Consider the following 14351-nt stretch of genomic DNA (forward strand, 5'->3'; position numbering starts at 1 on the left):
TAAGTACTTAATCAAGCGAAACAACTAAATTTTTTCGTGATTTGTGATTAATGAAAATAAGACAATTTTATCGATTAAATGGTTTCATTTGAACGACGATTTTATAAATATTCAGTATTGTAGAACGAAATAAAACGTTCACACTTATAGTGTGAAAATAGATACTAGTTACGTAATTACATCAAATTATTGTATCGAAGAAGTACATTTTATGTGTTATTTATACGTAATAAACAATTTATAAGAAATATGGGCCATTGTGTATCGTTGATATATATGTGTATGTGCGTCTGTATTTCTGGTTTTCAAATTTATCTGAAACACTTTTTTTAGAGAAATAAATATTTGTATAATTCTCTTTGTGTAGTTAAATTAAATCAAAGTGTGGCACGAAGAAAATGTAAGCTAGATCAACTACTTGTTATGCGTTTCTTTCTACATATAAAAATAACTGAATTGTTTTTCTTCTATTTAATCGTAAGTACGATCAATTTTTCACAAAACATCTCTGGATCTTCTACATACGATATTCTTTTGATTAGTCATTTCGAGACTGTATTATATTCTCGCAAAGAAAACAAATTTACATTATATTGTAAATAATTATCATTATTTTTCGCATTTAGTCGTTTCAGCTATAAAAGCCAGCTGTGATGCACCAACTGAGCACAGTTTTAAGAAGTGCTTTTAAAAGTTGTTTAAAGACTTCGTGAGACAGTAGCAACGATGCATCGTTATACAAGGAGACTATGCTGGATTTGATAATTAGCAACAGTAATTACACAGGATTTATTAACTTTCACAATGTCACTCGCGGAATTTTTCGAACATAATTTACTTTGTATTACGCTTGAGATATATTCTGCGCAACTAACTCCATTTCGTTTGAATAATATCGCCGCTTTTTATTTAATAATTAACAGGATAAAATGTACAGTTGCTTTACGTGCTGCGAGCTATTTAATTGGTCACGTAAAAAAAGAACGGTGTAAGAGGAATAAACACAAGGACTCAACGAAGGTTTAATATATCTCGATGATTTTAAGACAGCACAATAATTCTCGAATTAAATTTGATAAAAGTTTGAGAGTGGAAGATAAAGAAAGAAAAAAAAATTCAATACCGACGCAACGGTAGCTTTTTATTAAGCAAAATAACAGGTAGATATTGTTGTAAATCTCGTGCTTTCATATGCATGCAAATTCAACGTGAGTAAAATAAAAACGACGTCAAAGTTTTAAGCGAATGCTAGTGCGCGATGCACTTCCGCCATTAGCGAATCACCGGAAAATTCCAAATTTCGATCTTCCTATTAAGAGAAATAACCACAGTGTAGGATCGAAAAAATGTTTCATTTTTTCTTACATATTTCACAAGCTCGACCATTTACCGATATATTACCAAAGTTTTATTTTAAAATTTAGGAAATCAACTCAAGTATAATATGTTGTAGTGAGTATATTGGATCATTTAAGCTCATCACGTGGCAGGGTTGGACACGTGTACAACAAAACTGTGTCTTTCGAATTAGTTGTAAAAATCTCTCAAAGTGTAATAAACATATTCATTGCAAATTTTGATACCTTCGTCTCGGCTTTTTCATTTATTTTCTTTATGTTAAGAAAACCGAGAAGTTTTATGTCAAAAATTTAATTTTTAAATTTAAATCGAAGTCAATTTGTTATAAATTATTATCCGTAACAGAAACTAGGAATGGACGATCGGTCGATAGCGGTTGCACTACTAGAGATTATTATGACGAATAAATTTTGTTTGTCAGATACTTCAAGTACTCGAAAACTTCACAACAAAAAAACAATCTTATTCGAACGATCAATTTCGATGATAATTAACTTTAAGTAGGATTAATATTTTTTCATTGATCCTTTTCCTTCTTCTTTTTCACAGAATGAATTATTACTGTGTCAATCGATTGGAATAAAAAAACAATTAGCGAACTCAAAGATAAATTGCAAAGATGACCTTACTTTTCGACTCGGCACCCTGGCTATTCCTCTTAATACTTTCGATCGAGCAGATAGTTGCGAAGTTTCTTTCAAAAGTGTGCCAAACAGCTACTAAGTACTTTCGAGCACTTTCGTATAACGGATTCTCGACATTGCCTACTTATACAATAAGTCGGGTCACGGGTACTTAAACAAAAAGGAAAAGGGAGGGATGTAAGGGCAGCGAAAATCGATACGAGCAATTGCTCCTAACGGAATTCGATTTCTGTAAAGTTTCTTCAGGCTCAAATGTCCTTGTGCTTTTGTACACTATTTATGTAACAATATAAGTTTCATTTAGGTTAATAATTCTTTTGCAATTTCTGCATTGTTTGTTCGCCAGTGATATTTACGTCAATAATTTTAATTTCATTTTGAACAATTTTCAGAACAAACATAATCATACGACTTATAACTGTGAATTTAACACTATAGATATTTAAAAGAAATGGTGGAAGCAAAAATAATAATATAGAAACACGAGGGACAGTATAATACTTTATATTTATCATTATACATATTTATGAACTATATATTTAGGTAAATAATATTCTCTATTAAGTATATCTACTATTTTTTTATAACGATTGGTAGAACAAGCAGTAAACATAATGCAAATCTTGTAAAAGAATTTTTTTTTCTTAAAATAGAAAAAGTTTTAACGAGACAAGCATATGTATATAAAAAATGTTTGTATAATAATCGAAATTTGTCGCAAACTTGAGTAACAGTGTACATATAATGTATACGAACTGTATACGCGAACATAAACAAGGTTACAATCACGTATCTATAAATCAGCGTAACTCGAGAATGACAGATAGAGACAGACAATGTAAAAATAACAAAAAGAAAAATTATGAAAATTGTTCAATATCTAGAACATTGTCCACGATATCCTAATATTTTTCCTGCAGATAAATACGTTACTTTGAAAATTAGACGATTTAAAAATATGCGAAAGAAAAATTGGTAAAAGTACGCAATATTTTCTAAACACTCTAATCTTTCTCCTGCAATCGAGTGTATTAATTCCCGTCGCGTTAAACAACGAATCCATACGTCCATGTGCAATGTTGTCTGATGCGGAGAATGCCTCGAAAATTCCCGTGTTTCCGAAGTTCCCTCATCAAGAGTGAAACAACTGCACGAGGAAGGACTATCCTATTGGTGTAATTCAATGGAAAACGAAACGGCTGTAATTGATACCAGCAAATTTCTCGGTTTTTCATACCGGCGCCTGGTACACAAACGGCCGTCTTCTCTTTTGTTCTCGGTTGGCGCCGCGGCGAAACAATCGCAATGCGTTGCGTGTACCTTTCGAAAAAGGAAGTCACACGGAAAAACGGAAACGGAGAGAAAGAAAGAGAAGAGGCTGCGAAAGAGACGTTTTTCGTTTATTTTCGGCTTTTCAATCGGGCCATCTCTCAACTCCATTCTTCAGATTTTTTTACAGATATGTATGTACATTAATTTCACTTGTGGCAGGGATTCAAATTCGAGAAAATTTTCTACACTTTCGTAATGAATTTACTTGTATGTGTCTGAATCTAAAATTCAATTAGTTCGAGTAGTTGTGTGTGACGAAAAATTGATAAAATAATTTTAACAATTTCTTTCTTTTCGCTCCGTTAAGTATCGTTTGATAATCTATAAATTATAAATTATGAAATATTATTTCGATCGTTCGTTTAGATCTTCTTCGGGAATATAAGTAACCGATTCCTTTTCGAAACGATTTGTACATTTAATGGAGTTCTCGATTAAATTTTCTCGAGTAACATTGGAAGTATACAATGTTATTTGACAGTTAGTTATTGAAATTACATTACATATCAATTATGATTTGGAAAGATGAAATTAATCGATTACAACGTCATACAATGTTCTAGTTATAATGTAAATTCGAATATTGTAAAATTTAATTAAATTTGGTAACTGATTATAATCAATTTCATAAAGATTCAAAAATTTCTCAAATCACACCACCAGCATGCGAAATCATTTACGTAACATTTTGTGTAGCCAATTTTCCCAAGCGAAAACAAAACACATTGTCAATTTGCCGGCAGGCGATCAATCAAATTGAAATTAATCGTGTCAATCGTATCGATCACGCCCGAAACGAAAATGACGCACTAAATCAAACCGGCGTCACCAATCAGCCGATTACGAATTTATAACTTTCCGCATTCAAGTCCATTGCTTTCGTTTGCTTTAAGAATAATTTATATTATATGTTTCAACACATGGTGGTATCGAATTTTTATCGATAATTTTTATGAAACTTTAGAAAAATATGCTTTTTCAAAAACAGTCGTATATTCTTAAAGTAAGAAGTAAAAACCTATTTGGTCCAATATGTTGAGAACTATTTCGTATAAAGAAAAAGCTTTGAATACGATAAATGTGTATTTCTGAGCGAAGAATTCAACTGAAAAGGAAAATAGGATATTAAAAAATGGAAAAATATATTATTACGTGAAAATTTTGAATTTGTTTAGGAAAAGATATCGATAAACTGATTTTTACTCCTCTCTGAGCAAATATGTAACAATACATTTCTTCGTTGCAATAGTTTTCAATTTTCTATCAATAATGATAACCTGATGTATGGTGGAAAGATTTCTGATCACAATAATCAGCAAATAAAGGTCATTACTTGTTTATCACTATATAAATTATCATTAACTTTCTTATTGTGTTTACTTGCAAAGTACACATTTAAAAATAGAAACATAGTGTTTCTGATTGTAAATTATTGCTTATAAATATTATAAAAGTAATACGCATTTATGGAATTCGTTAAACCGAGTTTTAATGAATTGTGCACTCCAAACAGTTTTCGTGTTAATTTTCTCGAAAACGAAGCACGGGATACAATTTTTCCACGAATTCATATTTAAAAGCAGAATTACCTGCTTGTCGGTTATATCGTTTGTGTATGCATATTAAACGACTACAGGAATATTTGTCCAAACGAAACCGTACATGTACCGTCATGTGTCGAAGCGGATAGCATAAATCAGCCTTCACATAACGGGCTTGTCTGGGTTTTTGGATAAACTCTGTCCCCTAAGATCGCTGACCCTTCTATCCTCTTTCTTCCTGTCTTCTGATTCCTCTTTTGTGTGCGCGACTGTCGCTTTTGGATGGCGATATTCACTAGAGAAGAGGCGTTGAACGCGACGAGCAACAAGTAAATCGTGCTAGGGGAGGCATTCTCCGCTTTTGTTTCGCGAATAACGACCATACCGCCCTCTATTATCCGTGGACATTGTGTATCTTTAAACGATATTAATCCGATGACCACTTAGCATCGGTTCAACGCTCTAATGATTCTACGCTGGTACGTCGCGGAATTAGCACGAAGCATCTAGCTACGTGTAGCCGCAATTAAAAGAGATATTTTCCTTACGTAGAGCTTATTGTGTTTGATCAATTTTGACAGCGGATGCAATACTCTTTCGACAAAAATTTCGGTCGTACAGTTTCTCGATTATCAGTGGGTATTTATACATTGGGTATACAAAGTTGATAGATGTATTCGAATTTTGTGAAACTCAGTCGAGACCAATATTTTGTCTTTTCTTCTAGGCTTTTGTAGCTTCGGAGGAGCAATGATATTATTCGAATAAATATTTCACAGATGAAAACCTTCATTTTTTTAAAGCAAAGTAATACAAAACAAATATTTACAAGAATAGTCTGTCATTATAGAGCAGAATCTCGTAATCTGTATGATACGATTTGACAGTACATCGAGTATAATGTCCACTTTGTTTGACCGCTTTTCAGTTATAAGCATCGTCCTCCATATTGCAGTTTTAAGCAAATTACATATTAAGGAATCAATAGTAATCGACAGTTTGCGAAAATATAGTATTCAATTTTAATTGAAAATTGTAATAGATCTGCTACTAATATATTGTAGACCGTAATTCGTAAGTACTGCAGTAAAACCTCGATAAATGTTACCTATTTGATTGCATGAGAACCTCGTTCGCTGCATCATGTTAACGAGTGGAAGGGATGGTCACTTAGCAACGAATGGAACTGAAGGCGGAAGGAACAGGTAGTAGTGACCGTAGGTAGTGGGGATACACTGTGCAAGTGGGGCTTCCTCTTATTGGATTGGTCGAGCTCGACCTCAATTATTGCATGTATCTGGATACTTCTGGGAGTTTTCAGCCTCGTTTTGCTGCATTTACCGAGATTCTACTGTACAGTGAACTTAACCTTCATCAAAATCATACTTTTTTCAATCGCGTATGCGTGTAGGTCGTTTCTCGACAAATTCAGGATTCCATGACTCAAGATTATATAAGGTTAAATATTACAGAGATGACACAGTTAAAATTAATTGCTTCGCTATTAATACTAAAAATGACACAATCAAGGAATTTAGAGATCATGAAAATGTGACAATTACCTGCACAATTATTGCAAACGTACTTGTTATACTAGCTGACGATATAGAAAATCGTTGAAAAACTTTTTTCATTTAAATTTAAATTTCGTAGAATAAATCATTTTTAAACATGGGTCGGTAAATAACCTCGCTTGCTGTAAAATGAGTCGCAAAATCAAATGTTTAAAAAGGTATCTTTTTATTAAAAAAAATTTGTTTTCCTCGAAGCCACAAAATAGCACTGAGCAAAAAAAATATTGCATTCGACTTCATTTAGTAGGTATTTCAGTATATTGACTAAATTTAGATACGAAGTTCCTGTTTAAAAAATGAATATCGTTACATATGTTTCTCGTTTTAAAAGTGTTGAAAGTTCAACTTTATAAACGTAAAACTGATTGTAAGAAAAATTAATGTTAGAAATAAATTATATGTACATTAGTAAAGAGATGTATTGCGTATATGTACGCAACCATTTTGAAAATGAATACGATTGTTTCTTCTCATCTTTCGATGTACCTAGACATTTTTCGTAACTCAAGTTGTAATTTGTGATAAGTATTTGGTTTAAGATTCTCCAAGAAGGAATAATCAATTTATGTATTTAAAACCTGATATTTTCATTCAGATTTTGAATCTTATTCAATTTTTTAATTCATCCAATAGTATATAGATTATATTTATTGTGAAAACTGTATTTCGATGTACGTGGCCCATATTTCTCACAGTTAATTGACTTTAAAACATTGTCTTGTACTATCAGTACCGTATTTCATAGAATGTTTCATTTACTTAAATTCTTAAGTGAAAATGATGCTTCCCTCACGAGTACTCTGTAACTAGAAATATTTAATATGTTTAGTTACCATGTTTATTGATAACTACGTCGCTACTATTCCGTTGAAACCAGTTTTATTGCTTAATAAATCCACCGTATCGAAAAGAAAATTCGTAAATAAATTTAGTACAAACGATGTCTAAAATTTGCATAATGCACCATTCTGTAAGTCTCAAGAAATTATGAAAATACAATAACTAACAAAAAACATAATGGAAAAGTTATGTAAAAAAGTTATACATTCTTATAAAGTATATTCTTTATGTATTATTGAAGAAAAATAGAAGCGAATTCCTTTCAATTGTTGGGCATACAAGATGTTCAAAGTTATGCTCACATATTACAACAATATTGCGGTTCTTAGTGTTTCTTCGATGTCACACTTCCATAAATTTATCCGCGAACTTTCTCAATAAATATCTTCAAGACGACAATTATTCTTTGCATTCAATGCATTACATTCTGTTTCACATGTAAATCCTAGTAGAATTACACATACACTTCCTCGAATACGTACATAGTTATCCATTACTGTTAATTAATACTGTTAACAATATTTTCACATGAAATACAAATACCGATTTGCATCTACAAAATAGAATTCCTTTCAAAGTTACTCTACCTTATTAATAACTTTCCTATCGTGTAATTTATAAATATACTCTCGTAATTCCTCGAGACCTATAGAACGATGCTAGATTAAAAGGTAGAGGAGCTATCTAAAATGTTCGTTCCTCCAAACAAAATTTTAGTTACTCGTTCCAAATTTGCATACGTAAAACAAACAAAATCCTCGCCCCGATAAATCTCGCCGTGTTTCGCGAGAACATCACGAGATCGGTTAATAATCTTTGAGCTTGGTCCGCGTTCACAGCCAACGAGTAGCTGTTTCTTCCATCGTGTATCTCGCGAAGAAAAAAAAAAAAAAAAAATAAAACGGTCGAATCCACGGAAACGTTTTCACGGTTAGCTATCGATCTCTGGTCTTGGTCCGGTCAGTTTACGTACGCGATTCGTCGCGAGTATAGGTGCCGCGCTCGGGGATTTAGTTCGTGTTTTCCTCGGCGTTTCTATTGGCGAGGATTAAGTTCGTCTTCCACGACAGAAGACGCGCAACGGTTTTAAGTAGAAGCTTCCCTTAGAAATTCGGGCGGTTGAGGTTTCATCGACCACGCCACGGAGCCCGCTCACCTCCCTCTCGCTTTTTCCTACACCCTTCGTGCAACCAACAACCATCACGCTCATGCGCGTGAACCGAGCCACGTTTCTAAATCTTTTGCGCGCGTGGCCCGCCGCGTTTCTATCGGTGTGTACCTGCGTGTGTGCTCGCGTTTGAAAACGTGTAGGCGGTTCAATTATAAAGATAACTCACGGAAGCCGAAGTTCCGGACGGAAAACCGACGCAGATGTGCGCGCCGATTCGATTTAAGAATTCTCATTCCCGCTACGAAACGGTCTTACGCGAGAAGAAATTACTACGCGAGAAGAAATTTATATCCCGCTGTTTTTCAACGGGTTTCGGTCGTGCAATGGACAATACCCTCGTACGCGCTGGTGAGCACAAAAACCCCATAAAATCTCTATTCGTCTTGGAGGAAAATGTACGCCGCGATTCCGTGCAATTGGCGAAACGAAACCAACCGAAACCAACTTGATTCATGACACATTCTCTTTTACTTTTTCCGTTACGGTTTATTTCTCGAACGGAATATTTAACACTCGACGATTGAATTTCTCTACATTACCGCGGTAACGTCCCTGGGGAGTTTTTCCTTTTACATTAGTTCGACACGGGAATGCCGATTATTAATTAACACGTTCACGATTTGTCGATCCACCGCTGAATCACGGGAGTCTTAATTCGTCGGTACGATTAAACTGGAAGTATTTATGAAATTGCGAAACGTAGGTACATCGAGGGAATAATAATGCGCATCGTTTGCGTAAGAAAACGTTGAATATTTATTGCTAGGGAATTGGTTATGATTTTTTGCGCATTTGCGTGTGATATTTACGCGTGTAACGTAGCCCGTGAACGTGTTAATAAATGTAATCGATTGTGGGTAGAAAGAATACCTTTGAACTCTTCTATAGTTATTGACATTTTTATTTCAATGTTCTACCGTCATTAATATTAATACTAAGAATGTACGTATACGGGATGAGTTCTTGTAGCTTATCGCCTCGGATAATTTAAGAAAAGTGTTTCAGAAAAAATATCTTCTGTTTACTGTGGTACATGAAATATCGTATTAACGTAATCGTTGCAAGATTACTGTCCTTTGAACATAATGTAGTATATTTTTACGTAGTTTTGCAGTTGATCCAAATAGGAATACTATTTACTATTATTTACTATTATAGAAATACTAATAACTTACGATCGTGCGACTTAGAGAAAATACCAAACCTAAATATTCCTATCGATATAAACCTCAATATTCTAGCATTGCCTCTAATTTCGTACACAATATTTTATTCTATGTAAACGATTACGAATAGGAAAGAATATCTTTAATATTATTTAGAACGAGATAGGAAATTTCTCAAGTAAACATCGAGATACATCGAAATACCGATTCAGTTTCATTTTAAGATCATAAGTTTGTACATATGTTGTCAATGAGTTCCTCTTTATATCGCCTAAAAACTAAGTGAAAGAAGATAGTCTCTCGTTTGAAAAGGACAAGGGAAAACTGGTGATTGCTTTCAAAAATTGTATACGATTCCATTGAAACATATTTTTCCTGCGACATTATCCACAATGTCAAAAATGATTATTATTACTATACATCTTCGTTACGTATCTATGAAAATATAGATACACAAATATGAAAAGACGAAAGTACGTAAATGCGTAAGAAGCAACGTACAGTTAAAACGTTGTTAAAAAACAATAAAGAAGTTATTTGAAGCGATAACTACAGTGAACACATCCTGTACATTTCTTTGAAACAATAATCGATGTACGACACAAATTACGGGTTAATTGATAGTTGGAGATTCAGATCCTTCGCAGAGGCATCGGTTTAGCGAATCTAATCGAGTGTCTTCGATTACCTAACCGGCCAAGTAACACATGGACGAATGTGTATATGTATTTGTTGAAGTTGTTATATTCTCATGAACAAACAATCCTGACGACATAACGAGACGACAGGCCGCGTTCTAACTCGAGCGCTATAAATGTCGGGCAAACTGTCGGAAAGTTAACGGCGCCAAATCACCGTATGCGCCTATGCACAGTGGCGTAACATTAATTTGGCGGAAGGGTGCTCGAAACTTGGTGAAATGCGATCCGCTGCGAGCACCGTTTTGCGGGAAAATTTGATATTACACGCTCCTTGGCAAAGCACTTTACGTACGTGCACGGCGGCAAAAGTACATCACTTTAAGCGACGTAATTTCTAATCGAAAGCACACGATATCGATAGGGGAAACGCATCTCCAACTATACTATACGTAAAATATTTCTAATCGAAATCTCTTTCATTTTTCACTGCACAGTGTCTGAACATTTTCGAACTGAATTCTGATAACATTTTACATGGATAATAATAAGAAGAAAATATTGAACGAATGTATTTTAAATAATGCTTTTCTAAAGAGTTACGGTACAATATATCAAAATTCTCAATATTAAATAAAAAATGTGTCAAACCGTTACTGATATTTATATAGTCCTTAATGACGTTAACGGAGTTGACGCAACTGTAAATGTAATTAAAGGAAAAGATATTTATAGATCCATTTCAAAGTTACACAATTTTTATAGCTTCAGATGTTTATTTGTAGAAGATTAATTATTTACAACGATAAAGGTAAATATCCAAAGTAATTCACTGTAATTGAAAGCTGTGCAGAAACATTTTATTGGCGATGAATTCAATATTACATCCGTCCAAAAATTGTATCTATCTGGACAATTATTTTTTAAATATATAACCTTTTCGTAAAGTATTTTTAAAAAGACATTTATCTAACATTATCCTCTCGCTTTTAACGACGAGAATATCCTGCTACAATTTGTCTTCAAGATTTTCAAACTACTTGCGCGTATAATATTCCGATCGAGAAATACAATATTTTATCATTTAAAACAGACTTTCCCGTTTCTTATACTTTCGCTCTAATAGAGATTCGCGATTTATCGGCTGGGTAGCATCCATACGAGTATACCTATTAACCGGTAAATTACTCTTAACGGCCCGCTGTTCTTGCGTTAAATACCGGAGCCTACTCCATTATCCGTTAACCTTTTCCAATTAATCAAAGTACGGGGTTTCGTTAAGCGCAGAAACATTAATGACCCTTGTCGAGCAGAAATCAATCGTAGACTGTACCGAGTGCAAGCGATTATACACTTTACCGCGGTGTGTATTACCGTGTAACGTATTTGTTTAAATCGTGTGTACCTACAAAATAGCTATCAACGTGAAAGGTTTCCCTAAATACATAATGCTTGAGGATTAACGTACGCTCAGATCAAAGTCAGTCAATTCGTGATACATTTATATAATAGTTTGTAGTATACGTATAATTTTCGTCTTGCGAGATAGTTCTTTTTAATAAAAAATATTCGTACAAATTTCTTGTTATATTGAATATTTATAGGAAAATTACTATAGTCGATACAAGCATAATTTCAATAATAATATTGTATTTAAACGTTTTGACAGTAGTTTGGGTGCTCCTCGGTAAAAATGTCCGAACAAAATTTTTATATACTCTAAATAACATTTTTACTGAATTGAATCCAACCTGGAACCAAAATATTTAAATATAATATTCGTCGAATTATGCTTGTAACGATCATTTCTTTTATTATCGATTTTCCCGATTCATCAATGTCACTATTCAATTATTAAAATAACAATACTTTTGAAGCTTTGTAACAATTTCCTTGCCTTTATTTATACAAAGTAAGACACCCGACGTTATCGCCTGAAAAATATTTACATACTCCTGTTGACAGTAAAAAGAAAAGGCCAAAGAAGAAATTATTTGGTTAGAAGTAATAAATATTATACGTAGCTAATTATTCAGTCAAAGGTTACATTTAACGAGACCGTGGATATCTTATTTTAATAAGACAATCGTTGAACCACGATAAAGTACAACCTTCGAGATCAATCTTGTATTAACACGCCCAATATTTTTAACTGTCGTAAAAAAAAGAAAAACGGAAAATGTTCAGGTGATAACGTTACACATGCCTTACCTTGCCTGTCAGACCACACCTCGACGTTCACTACTCATCGTCACAACTACGCAAAAACTGATTAAATAAAACCTTTGAACGTCTAAAATTTCTATACCAGCTCCATTTTAAAAGAATTCCATTTCTACAAATTCTATCTCATTGTCGTACCATCATCCATGACTTTTGCGAGAAAACTCGTCAATTTCCATCAGTCATTGACTCCGTTTACTCGCCTCGCCTCTTCCATTTCGCAACGAAACGCATCGCGAACCGACCGACTTCAATCTCGTCCGTGCCCTCAACCCGATGGTTTGCATACCTTCAGAAGCTGGCTGCTGCTCATACATGTCAACCTGTACGTGTTCCGCGTTTAGATAGATTCGTGACTCGGTCCAGCGTGATCGCGGTGCTGGAGTAGTTGCGTTCACCGGCATTTTGGCTGTTCCGCAGGAATGCCGAAATGTTCCTACGTGTTGCGCGTGTTTAGAGGGGGCGGGCACCGGGCCCGGTGCTGCGGTGGCCCGCAGTAACGGGGTGGCCTGACGTCGCATCTCTATTAATTATACACATAATTACAGCCGCCACCCGCTGCGAGCCGTGCTCGCCACCATCGCATGGAACGAGTTTCCAACGCGAGTAGAATCGGTGATTAATAGAGGGGGCGGAGTTATCGGTTCGTGCGCGTGGAAGGTAGCCCCAATACCTGCCTGAACGTGGACCTGGTCAAGTTGGAGCGTCCTGGACGAACGATCCTCCGCGTTGCCGCTGCGAACGAAACGATTTTAACCCGAGCGGTTCCTTAAGCCGATTAAACCGAGTGATTACCGCAGGAACAGCGTGTAACGCGATTGCGGCAAATTCATAAACGCATGGAGATGACAGGAGACTTGCGAGTAGTAACTTTCGACAGCACAGACGTCGGAGAACACCCAGTTCGTTGGATCGGGTAAAGGAATTGAGAACGAAGGTTGATTCGTTTGATTCGAGAAGTAGAACGTGGCAGGATCACGGAACTGTTCGAGAGTCCTACTGACCGATTCCTGATCGAAATGATAATGCTTTGCGTCGAAAAGAACTCGTTAATGTTTTATTCTGTGTAGCAGATATGTCGAATTCATTTTGGCTCGATTTGCACTTTGCTATCACCCTGTTGATGTTGAACAGTTATCTTTTAGCGGTTGAAAATATTTCAGTGGTTATTTCTCAGTCATGGCAACACCAGTTACAGTGTTGCGTAGAAAATAAACGTGCGAAAGGTTGAAGAGGAAATAGTTAGTTCCATGGAAATGAACCAAGGGATACATTTTCCTACTCATCGAAAAGTGTAGGTACAAAAGAGGAAAACTTCTTTCTTGAAATAACGTTACTTCGTTTTTTTTACGAGACTTTTTCGAATAGCAAAATGTCAAAACTTTGTACAAAGTCTTGAACAGATGTTACAACATTTTCAAAAGTGAAAAAAGGTGGCGATAGTTTAACATTCCCTACCGTCCACTATTATTGAAAAAACTTGTTTAAATAAAGATTTGTATTTACAAGTGGGTAGTCTGTAAATGATATGAAATAAAATTTAAAAGATAATTACGGAAGAATCGAGCAGGTTGTTAAATTGAATAAATATGGCTGCATATTTGACGTGCCTTCTGTATAGGATGAAATGAGTAATATTTCTGAGATTATTATTAGCAAGATTTCACAAAGAGCAGTATTACACAACTTTTGTCAAGAATCGGCTAATTGGACACTTAGATATTTAGGAGAATTTAGATGAATTTAGGCTGGAATTATTAGTTGAATTTTTGTGTATTTGCATATTCCAAAATTTTAGCGATTTAAATGATGTAGACTATAAATCAAATTATTCAAGTTCATCGTAATGATATTCTATGCAAC

General features: G+C 34.6%; 1 protein-coding gene across 2 annotated transcripts in view; it reads right to left on the reverse strand.

Moving 5' to 3' along the window:
* The window catches only part of Nachralpha6 (nicotinic acetylcholine receptor alpha6), a 587525-nt gene that overhangs the window by 255159 nt on the left and 318015 nt on the right, over window positions 1–14351 (reverse strand). The window lies entirely within an intron of this gene.

Source organism: Ptiloglossa arizonensis, chromosome 9 (genome assembly GCF_051014685.1).
Source record: "Ptiloglossa arizonensis isolate GNS036 chromosome 9, iyPtiAriz1_principal, whole genome shotgun sequence".
NCBI lineage: Eukaryota > Metazoa > Arthropoda > Insecta > Hymenoptera > Colletidae > Ptiloglossa > Ptiloglossa arizonensis.